Source organism: Ranitomeya imitator, chromosome 1, assembly GCF_032444005.1.
Source record: "Ranitomeya imitator isolate aRanImi1 chromosome 1, aRanImi1.pri, whole genome shotgun sequence".
In the NCBI taxonomy this organism is placed as follows: domain Eukaryota; kingdom Metazoa; phylum Chordata; class Amphibia; order Anura; family Dendrobatidae; genus Ranitomeya; species Ranitomeya imitator.
In genome coordinates, this window is record NC_091282.1 from 1,148,616,787 (window position 1) to 1,148,642,056 (window position 25,270).

Genomic DNA, 25,270 nt, shown 5'->3' on the forward strand with positions numbered 1-25,270 from the left:
AGAGATGAGCAAAGGGTGTTAAGGCACCCAGAACTGACTTCTGTCCTTTGTTGCAGCATCTTCTGGGCACTTATATCGCTTTCTAGGCCCAGCGACATTCTGATATTGTTGTGCACAATGTGCCATGACATCTCGAGGCCTAGAAAGTGACAAAGAGAAGTCGGGCTGAGGAGACCACAGAAGTCCACATTCAACAAAGGACCAGACCAAAGGTTACTGCTCCTCTTTTTGCTCTTCTCCAGGCACACAGCTAAGGATTCAATCACATCTACGATATAATTTAAGTATTTCTGTTATAGAACAAGACAAATAAAACTAATCAGAGTAACAAAATGCCCACACCTTGCCTACTAAAGTTTCCAACCAGCCCCATTGACTTTAAAGGTACCGTCACATTTAGCGACGCTGCAGAGATCTAGACAACGATGCCGATCGCTGCAGCGTCACTGTGTGGTCACTGGAGAGCTGTCACACAGACAGCTCTCCAGCGACCAACGATGCCGAGGTACCCGGGTAACCAGGGTAAACATCGGGTTACTAAGCGCAGGGCAATTAGGGTGTGAGATGGCTCTTTCGAGAGCTGAATTACGGTATATTTATTATGTGTTTTATATACTATCTGTGCCTTGACCAAAAATAGCATGGTTCAGTACGAGCTTTGTGGCCTAACATAGCACCATCTGCAAAAAAATAGAAGTAAAAAATGAAAAAAAAAGCTCCAATGTATTAGTGCGTATTTTTTGCACAAAGTATGTCAACATATAGTTGGTGTAAATGTAGACTAGACGGGCTAAAGATGTGTCATATTTATCATATGGCAAAAATAATGACTCTTTATGATAAATTTGTAGCATTTTAAAATGTCTACTTCAAACTCGCACTGTCTAGACATTATATACTATGATAAATGCGCCCTAGTCCCTGTAATCTGCATACTTTTGCTCTTTTCCTTCTTTTTTTGTGAATGTACATATTCTTTCTATAAGTATATGTTCACATGCTGCTTTTTTGCTGTGTTTTTTTTAGGCAAATTAAAAGCTGTTTTTTGCAGAAACAGCAAAAGCTAAGAGATTTTAGAAATTTCATGCACACACATTGGTTCCTGACTGAATTGGAAAACTGATGCTCTCTTGAAATCTGAATACTATAGAATGTCACTTCTTTCATTGTTGTTGCAGCGTTTTTTCAACCATTGAAAGCAATAAGTGCAAAAAAACCCCATAAAAAAACGCAGCAAAAAAAATTGCCATCAGTTTTTGCCGTGTTTATAGTAAAAAAAAAAGCAGGTAGAGCAGAGTGACGGAGCCAAATTTTTTAAATCTGACCAGTGTCACTTTGTGGTAATAACTCTGCAACGCTTCATCAAATCCCAGTGATTTGAGATTGTTTTTTCATGACACATCATACTTTATGATAATGGTAAATTTAGGTAAATATGTTTTGTGTTTATTTATAAAAAAAATATCAAAAATGTGAGAAAAATGTTAAAAAATTAGCAATTTTCTAAATTTGAATGATTATCCCTTTAATCCAGATGGTCATACCACAGCAAAACATTAATAAATAACATTTCACACATGTCGGCTTTACATCAGCACCATTTGTAAATTTTATTTTGTTAGCATTTTAGGAGGTTTAAAAATGTAGCAGCAATTTTTCATTTTTTCAAGGAAATTTACAAAATTTATTTTTTTAGGAACATATTCATGTTTGAAGTGACTTTAGGGGTCCCATATATTGGGAAACCCCCAAACGTGATACCATTTTAAAAACAGCACCCCCTGACATATTGAAAACTGCAGTCAGGTAGTTTATTAACCTTCAGGTGCTTTACAGGAATTAATGCAAAGTGGTATGACAGAAATAAAAATGTGTATTTTTACCACCTAAATGCCTCTAACTTCTGAACAGGTTACAACAGCCGACAGACTCTAAGGCCGCTATTTGGTCGTGAATTGCCATCGCAAACATCAGGACCACAAAATGATCATCTGAGGGCACCAATTTGGATAAAGAGGAAGCCCCCACACTCTGTTAACCATTTATAGTGATGTAGTCACTATTTACAGCAGCATCTAAGGTGTTAAACAGAGTTGGACGGTGCAAACACTGATCGTGGCTGATGCAGCAAGTTGTCAGCTATAGTGCACAGCCGACAGATGCTGGATTGTCACCTGTATGGGGAGGCTATTCTCTAATATCTCAGATCAGTTAAAAGACTTATTGGCTGTCATTAAGGTTAAACTCTTTTATTATTGTGATTTTCTCAAGTTTAAACCAAAATGTCTTGGTGTCCTCATGCGAGAATGGCAATTAGGATTAGTATAGTATCATTAAATTAGTGATATGTTAAACTAAATAATTGCCTGAACATTTCAATGGCCGACCAACATAGATGGAATATTATTGATACTTGTATTTTTCTCGTTTTCTTTGCATCATGTGACATTTTAGGTCTTTCTGATCTTTTTTCATTTCATGTTTCATTTCATGTATTCATAGTTCATATCAAAGAATGATCTGATGAAGGTCCAATGATGGACCGAAAACGTTCATTAGCCATTTCTGTCTGGATGCACTAATAAACGGAAGCACTTTTTTCACATATCGAAGGCCAAGTTCTTTTTGTATTGTTCTATGGGTTGGACACCCTACTTGAGCACCTACAGCACCTACTTCTATTGAGTGCCCTGTTTTTTTGCTATTATTCCAATGTATAAAATTAAACATTACCTGACCAATGTGTAAAATTGAACAATGCCTGACCAACTCAATGGCCCTGACCAATGTGTGAAAGTACACAGAGTCCCACCTACAAAATGCTCTGCTAATGTCTTAGATAAACTATTCCAGACCAATTCAACTCCCCCCACTGTTGTTGAATTTGTAATTATGTATTTTTTCATGAACGCATGAACTTTTTTGTTCGGAATACTCACTATTTTTTTAAGCATAAAAATCTTGTTCCATTAGATAATTTGATCTATTTGACCATTTTTCCAAAAATGATTTATGCTTTCACATATGCCTTGCATTGGTGCCCTAACACTTTGCATTGTTTATGGTTGTATGGTGGAAGCAAAGCTAAACGCTGGGATCCTGAAAAATGTAGCAAAAAAACACATAAAAAAACGCAGCAAGAAAAGAAGCAAAAAAGCCTTCAAAACTTGCTTTTTGTTTGCAGCTTTTTTACTGCCAATAGGAAAAAAAATGTGTGAACATAGCCTAACTGTTCAGTGTGGGCGTCTCTTCCCGCTGTCAACTTGAAAAGCTGTGCTGCATCTCCTGGCCAATCGGTTGTGTTCATCTGTTGACCGTCAACCAATAGGATACAGTATATTTAAGTTTCACACTGATGCTGATTCACTATATGCAAAATAAGTGAAAACTGGTTACAACTGCTTCAATTAGATTCATTAGTAACATCCCCCTGTACAATTAAGGTGGAATTAATGTTAATTCATCTTTGGTACAGCACTGGCATCTTTCGAGAGCCCGAACAAATTTCAGATTATTATTATTAAAGTAGAATATTGCCTAAAAATATTTTTAACATGTTTTCTTTTTATATTTAATACATTGTGAATTTTTTTTTTCTTAACACGACAAATTATTTGGAGCCAAACATTTTCTAGCTACAAGCATCTGTGCCTAGAGATAAGCATAACAGAAGGAATGATTACAGCGATCTGGATGCCTGTTATTTCTAGCTCGTCTTCATTAACACAGTTACTCTGTTAGGAAGAAACATTGATCTTTTTGCATGGATATTGTAACAACCATTTTCACATATATCTCAAGCGTAGGTCATGTACACAAAAATATGGATCCACGCAAAGTCTAAGATTAATAATGAATTCCTATTCATGATTTATTATATCTAATAAGCACGCTCATCTCAAGGCCAGACAACCCCTTTAATTGTGCCCTAAGTTTGCTAAATTTGGAGATGGAAGCTAAAGGAATAAGTCCTTTTCTCATCAGTGTAATGATTCAATACGGTCCATAACTCTTCCAATGGTCCTCCTCACACCTCCAGAGCTTCAGCTAGTGTCACTGGCATATTATTGTTCTTCAAAGGTTTTTCTTTAACCCCTTAGTGACAGAGCCAATTTGGTACTTAATGACCGAGCCAATTTTTACAATTCTGACCACTGTCCCTTTATGAGGTTATAACTCTGGAAAGCTTCAACGGATCCCGCTGATTCTGAGATTGTTTTTTCGTGAAATATTGTACTTCATGTTAGTGGTAACATTTCTACGATATTACTTGTGATTAATTATGAAAAAAACGGAAATATGGCGAAAATTTTTAAAATTTTGCCATTTTCAAACTTTGTATTTTTATGCCCTTAAATCAGAGAGATATGTCACGGAAAATAGTTAATAAATAACATTTCCCACATGTCTACTTTACATAAGCACAATTTTGGAAACAAAATTTTTTTTTGTTAGGGAGTTATAAGGGTTAAAAGTTGACCAGCAATTTCTCATTTTTACAACACCATTTTTTTTTAGGGACCACATCACATTTGAAGTCATTTTGAGGGGTCTAGATGATAGAAAATAATGAAGTTTGACACCATTCTAAAAACTGCACCCTCAAGGTTCTCAAAAACCACATTCAAGAAGTTTATTAACCCTTTACGTGCTTCACAGGAACTGAAACAATGTGGAAGGAAAAAATGAACATTTAACTTTTTTTTCCAAACATCTTAATTCAGAACCATTTTTTTTATTTTCACATGTGTAAAAACAGAAATGTAACCATAAATTTTGTTATGCAATTTCTCCTGAATACGCCAATACCCCATATGTGGGGGTAAACCACTTTTTGGGCGCACTGCAGAGCTTGGAAGTGAAGGAGCGCCGTTTGACTTTTTCAATAAAGAATTGGCTGGAATTGAGATCGGACGCCATGTCACGTTTAGAGAGCCCCTGATGTACCTAAACAGTGGAAACCCCCACAAGTGACACCATTTTGGAAACTAGACCCCTAAGGAACTTATCTAGATGTGTGGTGAGCACTTTGAACCCCCAAGTGCTTCACAGAAGTTTATAACGTAGAGCCATGAAAATAAAAAATCGCTTTTGTTTACACAAAAATCTTTTCGCCCACAAATTCTTATTTTCACAAGGGTAACAGGAGAAATTAGACAACAAAAGTTGTTGTGCGATTTCTCCTGAATACGTCGATACCCCATATGTGAGGGTAAACCACTGTTTGGGCGCACCGCAGAGCTCGGAAGGGAAGGAGTGCCGTTTTACTTTTTCAATGTAGAATTGTCTGGAATTGAGATCGGACGCCATGTTGCGTTTGCAGAGCCCCTGGTGTGCCTAAACAGTGGAAACTTCCCACAAGTGACACCATTTTGGAAACTAGACCCCTTAAGGAACTTATCTAGATGTGTGGTGAGCACTTTGAACCCCCATGTGCTTCACAGAAGTTTATAACGTAGAGCTGTGAAAATAAAAAATCGTATTTTTTCTACAAAAATGATATTTTTGCCCCCAAATTTTGATTTTCACAATGGTAACAGGAGAAATTAGAATTAGACCACAAAAGTTGTTGTGCGATTTCTCCGGAGTACGTCGATACCCAATATGTGGGGGTAAACCACTGTTTGGGCGCACCGCAGAGCTTGGAAGAGAAGGAGTGCCGTTTTACTTTTTCAATGTAGAATTGTCTGGAATTGAGATCGGACGCCATGTTGCGTTTGGAGAGCCCCTGATGTGCCTAAACAGTAGAAATCCCCCACAAGTGACCCCATTTTGGAAACTAGAACCCCCATGGAACTTATCTAGATGTGTGGTGAGAACTTTGAATGCCCAAGTGCTTCACAGAAGTTTAGAAAGCAGAGTCTTGAAAATAAAAAATATTTTTTTTTTCCACAAAAAAGATTTTTTAGCCCCCAAGTTTTTATTTTCACAAGGGTAACAAGAGAAATTGGACCCCAAAAGTTGTTGTCCAATTTATCCTGAGTATGCTGGTACCCCATATGTGGGGGTAAACCACTGTTTGGGCGCACGGCAGAGCTCGGAAGGAACGAGCGCCGTTTTGGAATGCAGACTTTGATAGAATGGTCTGTGGGCGTTATGTTGCGATTGCAGAGCCCCTGATGTACCTAAACAGTAGTAACCCCCCACAAGTGACCCCGTTTTGGAAACTAGACCCCCCAAGGAACTTATATAGATGTGTGGTGAGAACTTTGAATGCCCAAGTGCTTCACAGAAGTTTATAATGCAGAGTCATAAAAATAAAAAATATTTTTTTTTCCACAAAAAAGATTTTGTAGCCCCCAAGTTTTTATTTTCACAAGGGTAACAGGAGAAATTGGACCCCAGAAGTTGTTGTCCAATTTATCCCGAGTACGCTGATGCCCCATATGTGGGGGTAACCCACTGTTTGGGCGTACGGCAGAGCTCAGAAGGGAGGGAGCACCATTTTACTTTTTGAGCGCAAAATTGGCTGTCGTGTTTGGAGACCCCCTGATGTACCTAAACAGTGGAAATCCCCCAATTCTAGCTCCAACCCTAACCCCAACACACCCCTAACCCTAATCCCAACCTGATCCATAATCCTAATCACTAACCCTAACGATAATCACAACCCTTACCCCAAAACAACCCTAATGTCAACCCTAACCATAACCCTAATCAAAACCCTAAATCCAACACACCCCTAATCCTAATCTCAACCCTAACCTCAAACCTAACCCTAATCCCAATACACCCCTAATCACAACCCTAAACTTAATCCCAAACCTAACCCTAATCCCAAGCGTAACCCTAATGCCAACCCTAACCCTAATACCAACCCTAATCCAAACCCTAACCCTAATCCCAACCCTAACACTAACTTTAGCCCCAACCCTAGCCCTAACTTTAGCCCCAACCCTAACCCTAGCCCTAAGGCTACTTTCACACTTGCGACGTTTGGCATCCGTCGCAATCCGTCGTTTTGGACAAGAAACGGATCCTGCAAATGTGCCCGCGGGATGTGTTTTTTGCCCATAGACTTGTATTGCCGACGGATCGTGACGGATGGCCACACGTCGCGTCCGTCGTGCACTGGATCAGTGTTTTGGCGGACCGTCAGCACAAAAAACGTTCAATGTAACGTTTTTTTGTACGTCGCATCCGCCATTTCTGACCGCGCATGCGTGGCCGTAACTCCGCCCCCTCCTCCCCAGGACATAGATTGGGCAGCGGATGCGTTGAAAAACTACATCCGCTGCCCACGTTGTGCACAATTTTCACAACGTGTGTCGGTATGTCGGACCGATGCATTGCGACGGCCCCGTACCGACGTAAGTGTGAAAGAAGCCTAACCCTAAATTTAGCGCCAACCCTAACTCTAAATTTAGCCCCAACCCTAACCCTAAATTTAGCCCCAACCCTAACCCTAAATTTAGCCCTAACCCTAACCCTAAAACTAGCCCTAACCCTACCCCTAACCCTACCCCTAGCCCTAACCCTACCACTAACCCTACCCCTAACCCTAACCCTACCCCGAGCCCTACCCCTACCCCTAACCCTAGCCCTAACCCTACCCCTACCCCTAACCCTAGTCCTAACCCTACCCCTAACCCTACCCCTAACCTTACCCCTAACCCTACCCCTACCCCTACCCCTAACTTTAGCCCCAACTGCTCTTCTCCTGCCGGCCGGCAGATGGAGACAGATGGCGGGCGCACTGCGCATGCGCCCGCCATTTTCTTTTCCCCAGAAGACGCCGGCGGCCAGGAGGAGCAGCAGGAGGACCCAGGGACACCGGTAAGTATGATAGGGTCCCCGAATCCCCCTATTTCTCTGTCCTCTGATGTGCGATCACATCAGAGGACAGAGAAATACACTTAGCTTTTTTTTTTTTTGCGGTCGCCGGTAAACAGTTAATTACCGGCGATCGCAAAACAGGGGTCGGTAAAACCGACCCCGATCATGCTCTTTGGGGTCTCGGCTACCCCCGGTAGCCGAGACTCCAAAGATTCTCCCGGGGCCGGCCGGCGGGCGCACTGCGCATGCGCCCGCCATTTTGAAGATGGCGGCACCCACCGGGAGCCACGAGGAGCATCGGAGGAGACAGGTGAGTATCGGGGAGCTATCTGCGACCCCTTTTCTCCCCTTTTCTCTGTCCTCTGATGTGCGATCACATCGGAGGACAGAGAAATTAAAAAGAAATCGCGTTTTTTTTTTTTTTTTGCGATCGCCGGTAAACGGTTAATTACCGGCGATCGCAAAAGCGGGGTGGGTAAAAAAAAACCCCGAATCATGTTCTCTGGGGTCTCGGCTACCCCCGGCAGCCGAGACCCCAGAGAAAATCCGACTCTGGGGGGCGCTATTTACTTTTTCCACAGCGCCGTTAATTAACAGCGCTGTGCTTTAAGTACCCTTAGCGGCCGCCGTTAAAAGGCGTATCGGCGGTCGCTAAGGGGTTAATATTACATATAATGTTACATATTTAGGCAGTTAACTGGTTCATGCAGCTTTATATGAACACCCGATCCTTACACTATGGCTGGTCCGAACAACAAATCAATTGTCACCATCCACCTCTCATGTCTCCCCTTTTTCCTCATAGTTTGTAAGCTTGCGAGCAGGGCCCCTAATACTATCTAATACACCTGACAGAATAACAAATCTGCAGGTGGTCGGGCATCTAGGAAATAGCGACCACAATATTGTACAGTTTCACCTGTCTTTCACTAGGGGGACTTGTCAGGGAGTCACAAAATCACTGAACTTTAGGAAGGCAAAGTTTGACCAGCTTAGAGACGCCCTTAATCTGGTTGACTGGGACAATATCCTCAGAAATAAGAATACAGATAATAAATGGAAAATGTTTAAGAACATCCTAAATAGGCACTGTAAGCGGTTTATACCTTGTGGGAATAAAAGGACTAGAAATAGGAAAAACCCAATGTGGCTAAACAAAGAAGTAAGACAGGCAATTAACAGTAAAAAGAAAGCATTTGCACTACTAAAGCAGGATGGCACCATTGAAGCTCTAAGAAACTATAGGGAGAAAAATACTTTATCTAAAAAACTAATTAAAGCTGCCAAAAAGGAAACAGAGAAGCACATTGCTAAGAAGAGTAAAACTAATCCCAAACTGTTCTTCAACTATATCAATAGTAAAAGAATAAAAACTGAAAATGTAGGCCCCTTAAAAAATAGTGAGGAAAGAATGGTTGTAGATGACGAGGAAAAAGCTAACATATTAAACACCTTCTTCTCCACGGTATTCACGGTGGAAAGTGAAATGCTAGGTGAAATCCCAAGAAACAACCCTATATTAAGGGTCACCAATCTAACCCAAGAAGAGGTGCGAAACCGGCTAAATAAGATTAAAATAGATAAATCTCCGGGTCCGGATGGCATACACCCACGAGTACTAAGAGGACTAAGTAATGTAATAGATAAACCATTATTTCTTATTTTTAGGGACTCTATAGCGACGGGATCTGTTCTGCAGGACTGGCGCATAGCAAATGTGGTGCCAATATTCAAAAAGGGCTATAAAAGTGAACCTGGAAATTATAGGCCAGTAAGTCTAACCTCTATTGTTGGTAAAATATTTGAAGGGTTTCTGAGGGATGTTATTCAGGATTATCTCAATGAAAATAACTGTTTAACTCCATATCAGCATGGGTTTATGAGAAATCGCTCCTGTCAAGCCAATCTAATCAGTTTTTATGAAGAGGTAAGCTATAGGCTGGACCACGGTGAGTCATTGGACGTGGTATATCTCGATTTTTCCAAAGCGTTTGATACCGTGCCGCACAAGAGGTTGGTACACAAAATGAGAATGCTTGGTCTGGGGGAAAATGTGTGTAAATGGGTTAGTAACTGGCTTAGTGATAGAAAGCAGAGGGTGGTTATAAATGGCATAGTCTCTAACTGGGTCGCTGTGACCAGTGGGGTACCGCAGGGGTCGGTATTGGGACCTGTTCTCTTCAACATATTGTTAGGACTGGCGGAACGCACCAAGTATAAGGCGTAATGGTATTAGGTGCGTTCGCCGTCCGAGGTCCACCGTGCAGGTGAAAACCCTGCTGCTAGTAGAGACGGACGAGATGGCGGTACAATATGAATACACACTTGGGTTAACTTCACCCAGTGTGAAGGAAGCGAACCCTGTTGAGTCACAGGGCCGCGGTACCGCACCAAGAGAATATATTTAGAGGCACGAGAGTGCGTGCGGTGCCGCACTGGCGGACGCCACTAACCACCCAGGCTTGGGTTAGGAAAGCTCAGAGAAAGCGCATGGCGCCGCACTGGCGGTCACAGCAATAAGACGCTGTAATGTGTGTACCGTGCTGATGGCTAAGTCGGGCGCTAGATAGCAATCACCCACCTTCCGCGAGCAGTCATACAATAGGGAGGGGATTTTAAAGAACGACTTTCACTCACAACACACACACATTTACAAAAGACAATACTAGCGCATGGCCGTGCGGCAATGCGAGGCGTAAATAGCTGCAGCATGTTTAGGACCTTCCAAAGAAGGACCAATGGAGTGCTGCAGCACCTGAGCATGTGACCCTGGATCTCCACTGAGAGATCTCGCCCTGGGCATGCTCAGAGTGCAAAGCAGGATTTAGTCCTAGCAGCTACAAGGACCTTAGCTGCAGTATCTGATCATGTGACCCTCGATCTCCACTGAGAGATCTTACTCTGGGCATGCTCAGAATGTAAAAAGCAGGACTTAGCCCCAGAAACGTCCGCTCGCCGCTGCCCAGCACTGACTTCAATGGGAGAAGCAGGAAACGCAGCAGTAACTCTAAGCACAGAGTCAGACTGAGCGAGACGCTGGGATCGACGTCTCTGCTGAGCAAGCTCCACTGCGGCAGGAGAAGAATGGGAGACCGCAGCGGAGATGGCCTGAGATTCCCCCTGTGCAGAGGCAGGAACTCGACCCCTAACATTACCCCCCTCCTAGGGCCCCCCCTCCTTGGGCCTCGCTACGTTCGAAGGCAGCAATGAGCTGCGGAGCCCGAATGTGCTCAGCAGGCTCCAAGGACCTGTCCTCAGGGCCATAACCCTTCCAATCCACCAAATAGAATTTTTTACCACGTACCACCTTGTACCCCAAAATAGCATTCACCTCGTAATCATCCGTAGACGAACCCGATGTCCCGGCAGATGACTCAGAAAATCGGGACATGTATACGGGCTTAAGGAGGGACACATGAAAGGTATCGGTGATACCAAGGCGTGGAGGAAGGGCCAGACGGTAGACCACAGGATTAACCTGTTCGAGGACCTTGAAGGGACCCAAGTAGCGAGGTGCAAACTTAGTGGACTCTACACGCAGCCTGATGTTACGGGCGGAGAGCCACACTAAATCGCCAGGAGCAAAGGTCGGGGCAGGGCGCCGATGTGCATCGGCGGAGGACCTCATTCTCTCTTTTGAGGCCCGAATGGCATCCTGAGTGCGGTCCCAAATGTCCCGTGCCTCCACTGCCCAGTCTGCCACCCTGGAGTCAGCAGAGGACACGGGCATAGGCACAGGAACCCGCGGATGCTGGCCGTAATTAAGGGGAAAAGGTGTCTGACCAGTGGAGTCGGCTACAGCGTTATTAAGGGCGAACTCTGCCCATGGTAATAAAGATGCCCAGTCATCCTGCCTGGCAGAAACAAAATGTCGTAGATATGTGACCAGAGTCTGATTGGCCCTCTCTACCAACCCATTCGTCTCGGGATGATATGCGGAAGAGAGATTTAACTCAATGCTGAGAAGACGACAAAGCTCTCTCCAGAACCGAGACGCAAACTGGGGACCCCGGTCACTGACAATTTTGTCTGGCATGCCGTGTAGGCGGAAGATGTGTCTTATGAACAACGCTGCCAAGGCCCGTGCAGAAGGTAACCGTGGGAGCGGCACCAAATGCACCATTTTCGAGAAATGATCGGTAATAACCCAAATGACGGTACAGCCGCGAGACTTGGACAAACCCACTACAAAGTCCATCCCGACCATCTCCCAGGGCCTGTCTGCCACCGGCAAGGGATAGAGTAACCCAGACGGCCGTTGTCGAGGAGACTTATTTTTGGCGTATGAGACACACGCCAGAACGTAATCTCTGACATCTCGGAGAATATGCGGCCACCAGTACGTCCTCGCCAGCAGCTCAGATGTCCTTTTTGTCCCAAAGTGTCCACCCACCCTGGAGGAATGAGCCCAAGAGAGAACCTCCGGTCGCAAATTTATGGGCACAAAAGTCTTGCCCGGAGGCACAGACTCAAGCGACACCGGAGCCACGGTTCTCAAGCTCTCAGAAGGAACAATAAGCCGAGGCTCTCCTTCCTCCTTCTCAGATGACACAACAGAGCGAGAAAGGGCATCAGCTCGAATGTTCTTCTCCCCAGCGAGATAATGGAGGGTGAAGTGGAATCGGGAGAAGAATAAGGACCATCTGGCCTGGTGAGAATTTAGCCGCTGGGCTGTTTGCAAATATAGCAAATTTTTGTGGTCTGTGAACACTTGAAAGGGAAAACGAGCCCCCTCCAAGAGATGTCTCCACTCCGAGAAAGCCAATTTCATCGCTAGCAACTCCCTGTTACCGATGGAATAATTCCTCTCCGCTGGTGTGAAGGTCTTGGAGAAGAAGAAGCACGGATGCTTCCGACCTTGAGCATCCTTTTGGAAGAGGACTGCTCCAGCACCAACGGAAGAGGCATCCACCTCCATTATAAACGGCATATCGACATCGGGACGATGTAGGATGGGAGCGCTAGCAAAATGAGACTTAGTAGAAGAAAAGGCCCTGGAGACCTCTTCAGACCACACTTTGGGATTTGCTCCCTTCTTGGTGAGGGCTACCAAGGGAGCTACCAGAGTTGAGAAGTGGGGAATGAACTGGCGGTAATAATTAATGAACCCCATAAAGCGCTGCACCGCCTTAAGAGAATGGGGTTCTTGCCAGTCCATCACAGCTTGTAGTTTGGCAGGATCCATAGCCAATCCCTGGGCGGAGATGATATAGCCCAGGAACGGTAAAGACTCCTGCTCAAACATACACTTCTCCAACTTTGGATAAAGAGAGTTTGCCCGTAGGAGGTCGAAGACTCTGCCAACATCTCTCCGGTGGGAGTCAATATCTGGAGAAAAGATGAGAATATCATCCAGATAGACTACAACCGAGGTGGAAAGCATATCCCGGAAGATGTCGTTGACAAAGTCTTGGAAAACGGCTGGGGCATTACAGAGCCCGAAGGGCATCACCAGATACTCATAGTGCCCATCTTTGGTGTTAAACGCCGTTTTCCATTCGTCCCCCTCACGGATGCGAATCAGGTTGTAAGCACCCCGCAGATCTAGTTTGGTAAACACCCTTGCTCCCTGAAGCCTATCGAAAAGCTCAGATATCAAGGGCAAAGGATACTTGTTCTTAACGGTGATAGCGTTAAGACCCCTGTAGTCTATGCATGGACGTAGTTCCCCATTCTTCTTCTGCATGAAAAAGAACCCTGCCCCAGCAGGTTACACTGACTTCCTGATGAACCCTCTTGCCAGATTCTCTTGAATGTACTGAGACATTGCCTCCGTCTCCGGGAGAGATAATGGATAGACTCGACCCTGGGGAGGCTCAGCACCAGGCAAGAGATCAATAGGACAGTCATAGGGGCGATGGGGCGGAAGGGTCTCCGCCGCCTTTTTGGAGAACACGTCTGCATACGACTAATATTGCTTGGGGAGAGAGGATAGATCTGCGGGTACCTCTGTAGTAGCAACCTGAACGCACTCTCGGTGACACCTACCCCCAAATGATTCACCCCATCCCAGAATTCTGCCTGAGGACCACTCGATGTGAGGAGAGTGGTACCGTAACCAAGGTATCCCCAACAGGACCTCATCAATCCCCTCAGGAATGATGAGCAGAGATATAATCTCCTGATGGGATGGTGACATGGACAGAGTAAAAGGGATGGTCTGATGTGTTATCTGTGCGGGCAGTGTCGACCCATTCACCACTCGTACCGTTACTGGTTGAGGTAGCATAACCAGGGGTATTGCGTGACGTTGGGCCAAGGCAGAAGACATAAAATTGCCCTCTGGCCCAGAATCCACGCAGAGGTCTACCGAGTGGGAGGATGAGCCTAAGGTTATTGTCCCCTTAAAGGATAATTTGGAGGCAAACGTCGCCGTGTCTAGTGCACCTCCACCTACTACCACTAGACGCTGACGTTTCCTCGACCGCTGGAGACATCTGGTGGCAAGATGTCCTGACTGTTGGCAAACATGACAAACCTGGAGTGCACGAGCGGTCCGGGACTTAGATCCCGCTCGTGACACTACCATAAGCTCATGGGACTCAGGAGCCTGGACTGGAGATTCCAAAGGTTTGGCGAAGGTGGGAGCCAGCCGAAACCTCTGCCTACACTGGGCTCGCTCTAACCTCCGCTCGTGAAAACGGAGGTCAATACGAGTGGATACTGTTATTAATTCCTCCAGTGTGGCGGGAATCTCCCTAGTGGCCAGGGCGTCCTTAACGTGGTCAGCCAGCCCCCTCCAAAATATAGGAATAAGGGCCTTATCCGACCACTCCAGCTCAGATGCTAAGGTGCGGAAATGGACGGCAAACTGGCTGACCAAGGACGAGCCCTGAGTCAATGCCAACAGTTGGAGCGCCGTATCATGGGTGACACGAGGTCCTAAAAAGACCTGTTTCAGAGTGCTCAGGAATAACGGAGCACTCTGCACATGATCGCCACGCTCCCACAGTGGCGTAGCCCACTGCAACGCCCTGTCTGACAATAAAGATACGATAAAGCCCACCTTAGCCCGCTCTGTAGGGAAACGAGAGGCCAGAAGCTCGAGTTGTATTGAGCACTGACTCACGAAACCCCTACAGGACTTACTGTCACCAGAAAATTTCTCTGGTAGCGGGAGGCGAGATAGCGTCGGTACAGGGGCGGCAGTGGACAAGGTAGCTGCAGCCACACTTGCAGCCTGAACAGCGACAGCAGTAACATCCACAGCTGAGGTTGAACGCTCAAGAGCCGCCAACCTTCCTTCCAGCTGCTGGATGTACCGCTGTGAATGCTGATCGTCCGTCATTACTAGCCAGACCTTGGCGCTAGTATTATGTTAGGACTGGCGGAACGCACCAAGTATAAGGTGTAACGGTATTAGGTGCGTTCGCCGTCCGAGGTCCACCGTGCAGGTGAAAACCCTGCTGCTAGTAGAGACGGACGAGATGGCGGTACAATATGAATACACACTTGGGTTAACTTCACCCAGTGTGAAGGAAGCGAACCCTGTTGAGTCACAGGGCCGCGGTACCGCACCAAGAGAATATATTTAGAGGCACGAGAGTGCGTGCGGTGCCGCACTGGCGGACGCCACTAACCACTCAGGCTTGGGTTAGGAAAGCGCAGAGAAAGCGCACGGCGCCGCACTGGCGGTCACAGCAATAAGACGCTGTAATGTGTGTACCGTGCTGATGGCTAAGTCGGGCGCTAGATAGCAATCACCCACCTTCCGCGAGCAGTCATACAATAGGGAGGGGATTTTAAAGAACGACTTTCACTCACAACACACACACATTTACAAAAGACAATACTAGCGCATGGCCATGCGGCCATGCGAGGCGTAAATAGCTGCAGCATGTTTAGGACCTTCCAAAGAAGGACCAATGGAGTGCTGCAGCACCTGAGCATGTGACCCTGGATCTCCACTGAGAGATCTCGCCCTGGGCATGCTCAGAGTGCAAAGCAGGATTTAGTCCTAGCAGCTACAAGGACCTTAGCTGCAGTATCTGATCATGTGACCCTCGATTTCCACTGAGAGATCTTACTCTGGGCATGCTCAGAATGTAAAAAGCAGGACTTAGCCCCAGAAACGTCCGCTCGCCGCTGCCCAGCACTGACTTCAATGGGAGAAGCAGGAAACGCAGCAGTAACTCTAAGCACAGAGTCAGACTGAGCGAGACGCTGGGATCGACGTCTCTGCTGAGCAAGCTCCACTGCGGCAGGAGAAGAATGGGAGACCGCAGCGGAGCTGGCCCGAGATTCTCCCTGTGCACAGGCAGGAACTCGACCCCTAACACATATTCATTAATGATCTGGTAGAAGGTTTACACAGTAAAATATCGATATTTGCAGATGATACAAAACTATGTAAAGCAGTTAATACAAGAGAAGATAGTATTCTGCTACAGATGGATCTGGATAAGTTGGAAACTTGGGCTGAAAGGTGGCAGATGAGGTTTAACAATGATAAATGTAAGGTTATACACATGGGAAGAAGGAATCAATATCACCATTACACACTGAACGGGAAACCACTGGGTAAATCTGACAGGGAGAAGGACTTGGGGATCCTAGTTAATGATAAACTTACCTGGAGCAGCCAGTGCCAGGCAGCAGCTGCCAAGGCAAACAGGATCATGGGGTGCATTAAAAGAGGTCTGGATACACATGATGAGAGCATTATACTGCCTCTGTACAAATCCCTAGTTAGACCGCACATGGAGTACTGTGTCCAGTTTTGGGCACCGGTGCTCATGAAGGATATAATGGAACTAGAGAGAGTACAAAGGAGGGCAACAAAATTAATAAAGGGGATGGGAGAACTACAATACCCAGATAGATTAGCGAAATTAGGATTGTTTAGTGTAGAAAAAAGACGACTGAGGGGCGATCTAATAACCATGTATAAGTATATAAGGGGATAATACAAATATCTCGCTGAGGATCTGTTTATACCAAGGAAGGTGACGGGCACGGGGGCATTCTTTGCATCTGGAGGAGAGAAGGTTTTTCCACCAACATAGAAGAGGATTCTTTACTGTTAGGGCAGTGAGAATCTGGAATTGCTTGCCTGAGGAGGTGGTGATGGCGAACTCAGTCGAGGGGTTCAAGAGAGGCCTGGATGTCTTCCTGGAGCAGAACAATATTGTATCATACAATTATTAGGTTCTGTAGAAGGACGTAGATCTGGGGATTTATTATGATGGAATATAGACAACAGAGCAGGTGGAGGCGTTGGCCTGCTCCTTTCACCCAAATGTACTTTCCAAGTTATCCCCCAAGTACCCTCACTTGTCTTCCCTTCCTTTGAGGTCCATGTGGTCAGACTCTACGTCCCCTTCACCATGCGAGTGGCGGTGGTGTATCATCCTCCCGGCCCCTCTCATCAGTTCCTGGATCACTTTGCCACCTGGCTTCCACACTTTCTCTCCTGTGACACCCCCACCCTTATCATGGGTGATTTCAACATCCCCATTGCCTCTCCCCTCTCCCCATCTGCTTCTCACCTTTTATCTCTATCCTCCTCTTTTGGCCTCTCGCAGCATACTAACTCTCCAACACATGAAGATGGAAACTCCCTTGACTTGGTCTTCTCCCGACTTTGCTCAGTGGATGATTTCACAAACTCCCCTCTCCCGCTCTCTGACCACAACCTTCTTTCATTCTCTATCAAGAACTGCCATCCCGCTCAGGTCACCCCCACTTTCCACACTTATAGAAACATACAGGCCATTAACACCCAGAAACTTATGAAGAACTTGCAGTCCTCATTGGCCCCTATCTCCTCCATCTCATGTCCTGATTCTGCATTGAAGCATTACAATGAAACCCTGCAAAGTGCTCTGGATGAAGCTGCTCCTCCTATACATAAAACAACTCGGCACAGACGGCAACAACCGTGGCACACGCTGCAAACACGTTTCCTGCAGCGGTGCTCCAGGTGCGCAGAACGTCTGTGGAGAAAATCTAATCTACCCGAAGATTTCATCCATTATAAGTTCATGCTAAAGACATACAATTCTGCCCTTCACCTCTCCAAACAAACCTACTTCAACACCCTCATCACCTCCCTGTCCAATAACCCTAAACGTCTCTTTGACACGTTCCAGTCCCTACTCAACCCAAGAGAGCAGGCCCCAACCACGGATCTCCGTGCTGACGATCTGGCCAATTACTTCAAAGAAAAAATTGACCACATTCGACAGGAAATCATCTCCCAATCTCTTCATACCGTGCACTGTCCTCCCTCCCCCACTGCATCTAGTTCACTCTCTGACTTTGAAGCAGTTACAGAAGAAGAAGTAAGCAGGCTCCTTGCATCTTCTCGCCCGACCACTTGCACCAGTGACCCCATTCCATCACATCTCCTCCAGTCCCTTTCCCCGGCTGTCACCTCTCACCTAACAAAAATATTCAACCTTTCCCTCACTTCCGGTATTTTTCCCTCCTCATTTAAGCATGCCATCATACATCCATTACTTAAAAAACCATCCCTCGATCAAAACTGTGCCGCTAATTATAGACCTGTCTCTAATCTTCCCTTCATCTCTAAACTCCTCGAACGCCTGGTCCACTCCCGTCTTACCCGCTATCTCTCAGATAACTCTCTTCTCGACCCTCTTCAATCTGGCTTCCGCTCTTTACACTCTACTGAAACTGCCCTCACTAAAGTCTCTAATGACCTACTAACAGCTAAATCTAATGGTCACTACTCCATGCTAATTCTCTTGGATCTCTCTGCAGCATTCGACACTGTGGATCATCAGCTCCTCCTCACTATGCTCCGCTCCATCGGCCTCAAGGACACCGTTCTCTCCTGGTTCTCCTCCTATCTCTCTGACCGATCCTTCACTGTATGTTTTGCTGGTTCCTCCTCCTCTCACCTTCCCCTTACTGTTGGGGTTCCTCAAGGATCAGTCCTAGGCCCCCTCCTCTTCTCGTTGTATACTGCCCCTATTGGACAAACAATCAGTAGATTTGGTTTCCAGTACCATCTCTATGCTGACGACACCCAATTATACACTTCTTCTCCTGATATCACACCGACCTTTTTAGAAAACACCAGTGATTGTCTTACCGCTGTCTCTAACATCATGTCCTCCCTCTATCTGAAACTAAACCTGTCAAAAACTGAACTCCTCGTGTTCTCTCCCTCTACTAACCTACCTTTGCCTGACGTTGCCATCTCCGTGTGCGGTTCCACCATTACTCCAAAGCAACATGCCCGCTGCCTTGGGGTCATCCTTGATTCTGACCTTTCATTCACCCCCTACATCCGATCACTGGCTCGCTCTTCTTACCTGCATCTCAAAAACATTTCTAGAATTCGCCCTTTTCTTACTTTCGACTCTGCAAAAACTCTTACTGTTTCACTTATTCATTCTCGTCTGGACTATTGTAACTCTCTACTAATCGGCCTCCCTCTTGCAAAACTCTCCCCGCTCCAATCTGTCCTGAATGCTGCAGCCAGGATCATATTCCTCACCAACCGTTACACCGATGCCTCTACCCTGTGCCAGTCATTACACTGGCTACCCATCCACTCCAGAATCCAGTACAAAACTACTACCCTCATCCACAAAGCACTCCATGGGTCAGCACCACCCTACATCTCCTCCCTGGTCTCAGTCTACCACCCTACCCGTGCCCTCCGCTCCGCTAATGACCTCAGGTTAGCATCCTCAATAATCAGAACCTCCCACTCCCGTCTCCAAGACTTTACACGTGCTGCGCCGATTTTTTGGAATGCACTACCTAGGTTAATACGATTAATCCCCAATCCCCACAGTTTTAAGCGTACCCTAAAAACTCATTTGTTCAGACTGGCCTACCGCCTCAATGCATTAACCTAACGATCCCTGTGTGGCCTACTTATAATAAAAAAAAAAAAAAAAAGGTTCCTCGCATTATGTTCTCATACACTTTATGCAGTATTAGCCCTCTGTGTCTGTACTGCTACATACTGGTTCATGCAGCTTTACATGAACACCTGAGCCTTACACTATAGTTGGTCCGAATAACTAAAGCAATTGTTACCATCCACCTCTCGTGTCTCCCCTTTTCCCCATAGTTTGTAAGCTTGCGAGCAGGGCCCTCACTCCTCCTGGTATCTGTTTTGAACTGTATTTCTGTTATGCTGTAATGTCTATTGTCTGTACAAGTCCCCTCTATAATTTGTAAAACGCTGCGGAATATGTTGGCGCTATATAAATAAAAATGATTATTATTATTATTAAAATATAGGCTGAACTGGATGGACAAATGTCTTTTTTCGGCCTTACTAACTATGTTACTATGTTTTGATCTGTGTTTATTGTTATGCTATTATGTCTATTGTCTGTACAAATCCCCTCTATAATTGTAAAGCGCTGCGGAATATGTTGGCATTATATAAATACAATTATTATTATTATTATTATTATTAATATAGTTAAGTGCTTGTTTATTCCGTGTGGTTATTTCTTGAAGGCCATGATCATATAACTTGTGGTTTGGCCCTTAGCACTGACGGCTCTGTAAACCATTACCAGATTGTCAAAGGTTTTCAGGATTGTGTTAATGTCTATATTGACCAATTTGGCCTTCTCTTCATTTTAGACGAAATTCCCACTGGGCCTGTACAGTACGTGCATGGTTATTCATACAGCATTACAAATGGATAGTAACCTACAAGGGTTCTAACAATGAGAGCCGTTGTATCAGTATGATATACCGTATGTCTATTACAGTGTGGTGATGGCATGGACACAAGAGCAACTGAAAAAGGCAATAGGAAAAGTTATGGTTCTTGGAATGAAGCAATGAAAAAAGTAAAAATTTAAATTGAAAGCAGGTCATTATATTATGAAGGACAATGATTTACTGTTGATAATGTAATTGCACTTTCACTGATTGTTTGACATCTTATAGGGACAGGTCAGGAGCTAAAAGCGATGGAGGTCAAGGGTCTGAGACTTCCCTCCCCTCAACAGATCACCAAAGAAAGGGGTGGAAGCACTCAGCCAGTTTCCTTTTAAGATTGGAGATTCAACAGAAATTTTATGAATCCATCTCTTAATTTTCTAATCTACATTATGAGCTGTCTTTGAAACCACCAACACGCATGCAACAGAGAAAACCTTAGGGTATGTGCACACAATGTCTTTTTCAAGCATGTGTGCACCAAATCCAGCCTGAAAAAGCACTCAAAGATGCTCCATAGAATGAACATATGCATATCTATGTAAAAGTGACTTACTGTTCACATGTTCAGGCTTTTAAGCATCTTTTTACTGTTTCAAGTTTCAAACGATGCAAACTGGCTAAAAGAACTGACATGCCCCTTCTTCAAGCATTTTCCAGTTGGAAGACCGTCTATATTTTACAATACAAGTCAATAAAAACGCTACAAAGATGCCAGAAGACACCTAGGACTTTTTTGGGGACATTTTTCCAACGTTTTCAATGTTGAATAAATAAGAAAAAAATGACTGGAAAACACCAATAAAAAAGACAAGCCAAAAACTATATCAAGAAGATATTAAAAATATGATTTGTGACAAAAAAATGGCATGTTCGAAACAGCTTCCTCTTGGAAAGCTCGTCGAGTTTGCCCAAGTTTAAAAGACGTGTGTAAATATCCTTAAAGAAGGCGGCACGGTACGTCAGTGGTTAGCGCTGTCGCTTTGCAGCGCTGGGGTCCTGGATTTGAATGTCACCAAGGACAACATCTCCAAGGAATTTGTATGCTCTCCTCGTTTTTATGTGTGGAATTTGTATGTTCTCCTCATTTTTCTGTGTGGAGTTTGTATGTTCTCCTCGTGTTTATGTGTGGAGTTTGTATGTTCTCGTGTTTCTGTGTGGAGTTTGCATGTTCTCCTCGTGTTTCTGGGTGGAGTTTGTATGTTCTGTTCTCCTGGTATTTATGTGTCGAGTTTGCAAGTTCTCCTCGTGTTTCTGTGTGGAGTTTGTTATGTTCTCCTCGTGTTTCTGTGTGGAGTTGTATGTTCTCCTCGTGTTTCTGTGTGGAGTTGTATGTTCTCGTGTTTCTGGGTGGAGTTTGTATGTTCTGTTCTCCTTGTGTTTATGTGTGGAGTTTGCAAGTTCTCCTCGTGTTTCTGTGTGGAGTTGTATGTTCTCCTCGTGTTTCTGTGTGGAGTTGTATGTTCTCCTCGTGTTTCTGTGTAGAGTTGTATGTTCTCCTCGTGTTTCTGTGTGGAGTTGTATGTTCTCGTGTTTCTGGGTGGAGTTTGTATGTTCTGTTCTCCTTGTGTTTATGTGTGGAGTTTGCAAGTTCTCCTCGTGTTTCTGTGTGGAGTTGTATGTTCTCATATTTCTGTATTCAAGAACTTAGGTTCAAAAATATGTGGGGTCAGGATAATTTTCTGTATATTAGGTTTTGGACTCGTTCTGGACTCCAATTGTTGGATCATGTTCCATCATCTCATCACATATTTTTAACCCTCGTCTTTAACCCCACCTATTTTTTGTATTATGGAGTAGGAAGAGGAGGGGGAGTGAACAGGCGAATTCCTGATATGTGCACCCAAGAGAGTCACTATGGTACTTATAATTTCCATCAACCATTTATATATATATATATGCTTATCATCTTTTTTGCTTATTATTTTACTCAACAGTATTTTGATATAACTCTGGTATACACGATGGATGTAGGTGCAACCGTATATCATATATAAGAACTATGAATAATCTATAAGGTGTTTCATCTCCATGCTAGTATGCTGGTATTTAGATCTTTTATCCACCACTTGGGTATGTGTCTCCAGCGCCTCCTGCCATCCATAATAACAATTTTGGTTACAAGTTTCGTGATAGTTTCATATTACAATGGGGACTTAAATGCATTATTGGTTATAGTTATTAGTAAAGTACTGTGACATTTTGGTGCCTGTGCGTTATGTGGCCAAAACTACTCCATGGGGTGATCTCCATACTCTTGTTTATGTTATTGTTATTTCTATTTTTATATTTATTACTTTTCCAAAACGATTGGTGGTAAATATATACTCTATTTGGGGAGATACCTCCCACGTATTCGTGTGCCTTTTTCCACCTCTGGTGGCTGCTGTAGTGCCTCTTTCATGCTTTGCACCAATTGGCTTGCTATGTGGTGCCTGGGCATGCGCATCTTGTGCGTTCATGGCCATTCTGATGCTCCTTGAGCTTCTTATGGGCATGTACGCATTAGCGCGTTTTTGTGGTCCTTTCAGGACCACTACATCTCCCAGTGTCTATATTATTTGTCCGGACATGCGCATTCGCGCATTAGTGGCTATCTCTACACTCCCCGAAGCATTGGGACGCTATAGGTCCGGGCATGCGCATTTGCGCGCTAGCGGCCATCTTTGCACTCCTGACATGCGCATTTGTGCGCTGGCGGCCATCTTTATACTCCCGGAAATATCGATATGCGGCACCGCTTCCGGTGCTGCGAACATTATGTTTCCACGCCAAGCACCATGCCGTTGCCCCGCAGCTGATAGGGATAGTTTCATTAGGGTAAGTGTGTGTATATATATGGAGCTGCCGGCCGCACACATCACACCTGCTCCTGACGAAGCCACTCTTAGTGGCGATACGCGTGGGGCTTCAGCCCCCTGGACCTCTGTTTACATTTGGTATCTGGTCATGCTCTACCGGCATTCTCTGCACTGGGATGGTAGTATAGCGCCCCCCTTTTTGTGGGCTCTATACAGGTAGTTCCGGTCCTATTAGGTTTTGGGACAGTTTTGGCAGTGTGTGTCTGTGCTTGTTGGGGTTATGCACACCTCAGGAGGTCCAGATAAGCTCTGACCTCTAGATTTACATGTGGGGGTATGTGTATGCATAATGTTCCTCCCACTATAGACACTGTGCACTTGCTCTTTACTTTTGCCTAATCTGTTCTTATCCGCTCGCAAGGGATACATGTGTTATCATCATTATTATTGGTATACTCTTACATCTATATATTGGTAACTTATTGTCAGGCCATTCCATACTGGCTAGTTTTGAATTTGTACCCGAATATGTACCTGTTTAGAACAGAACATTTGGTTCATATATTACATCTATTTCCATATTGAATATTTATGTATATCATAATACCTGACACTGTTTGACTTATACCTACTATTGTGTGCTGCGAGCTGGACCAGGAGTAAATATATATATATAATTCCTGCCATTATTCCCATTTTTCATGCATACGCTTTGAATTATGTTACCATCTGTATATATGTGCATGTAGAGCAGCTGTGTCTGCCACTGACCTTGTCATCTGTAAGTGCATATTGTTATACATGTCCAGGGGGGGGTTCCTTATAGGAATCCTTGATGACCTATTCTCTGTTTTAAATGTTTTTAATTGTAGTGGTTTGTTTTGTGTGTTGGTCGATACAATAAAATATTCAAGTTTATATTTATTTTTATATATCTTTATTATTGTTTGATGGTTCCCCTTTATGTATAGCATGACATCTTTTTCTCGGCCTTTCTAATGTGTACTACAGATCATGCTTTGGGTTGAACCTCTTTCCTCCGATATTAGGTTGGATGGTGCCCTCCATTTTCTTGTTTATACAGTCGTCTTGTTAGGGGGCTCTTGTTCCCCCTTTTTTCTGGAGTAGAGGCACATCATATTAAGCCATTTTTTGGCCTTTATTTTCTATTTTGTTATTTATTATTTCTTTGCTTGCCCGTTATGGACCTTTCTAGCAGGGAGACGGCGTGGAGTAATAAGGCGTTGGGCTTGTTTGATACGGATTCTAATGTCATAGTTGGAGATGCTGGGAAAGATACGGATTTTCATAATTTGTCTTCTAAAATTTTGGGTTTACATAAATCTTTGACTAAAACATGGTGGAACATTAGAAGCCTTGAGGAATATAAGAGAGCCAACCTAATACCCCGGGGATTACGGGTACAGATCTTCCCGGCTTGGGAAGCTGCCCCGGATTTTCGTAGCACTTGGGAAACTGGCCTTGCCAAATGTTCCACCATCTTGATAGATATGCTGATAGAACATGACCAAACTTTGCTCAACAATATCAAGAGTGAAATTAAAATCTGTGAAAACAGACTTAACGATTTTGATAAGGATACCCTGGTTAAACCTTTCCAATTGAAATTGAAAAATCTTATCGATACCTTTGAAAAGGAAATCATATCCCGTAAGAGGAATAAATTCTATAGGGATAGATCGGACTTCAATAATGGGAGAGCCTATAGGTGGACCCATCGGGGGAATAAAAGATCCTTCCTAGATGAATCCAACAAGATGCCTGAGAGTCAAGTGGGTCCAGAAATGTCCTCTAGTGATTTTTTATCTTCAGACCCCAGCGACGGAGAAGGCGCAGTCGGAGGGGTCATAGAAAAACAAGGTTCGAACAAAAGAAAGGGCAGAGGATACAGAAATTGGTCGCCAACGTACAGGAGGGAGACGAGGCTCAACAGGAGGAGATAACCAGTGATACTTCGGATATGTCTCAGACAGGTAACCTGCAGATTGTTAATCTATCATCTTACACAC

The 25,270-nt window shown here is 44.5% G+C and overlaps 1 protein-coding gene across 1 annotated transcript in view; it reads right to left on the reverse strand.

Moving 5' to 3' along the window:
• Positions 1 to 25,270, reverse strand: part of NWD2 (NACHT and WD repeat domain containing 2) — a 378,873-nt gene that overhangs the window by 162,468 nt on the left and 191,135 nt on the right. The window lies entirely within an intron of this gene.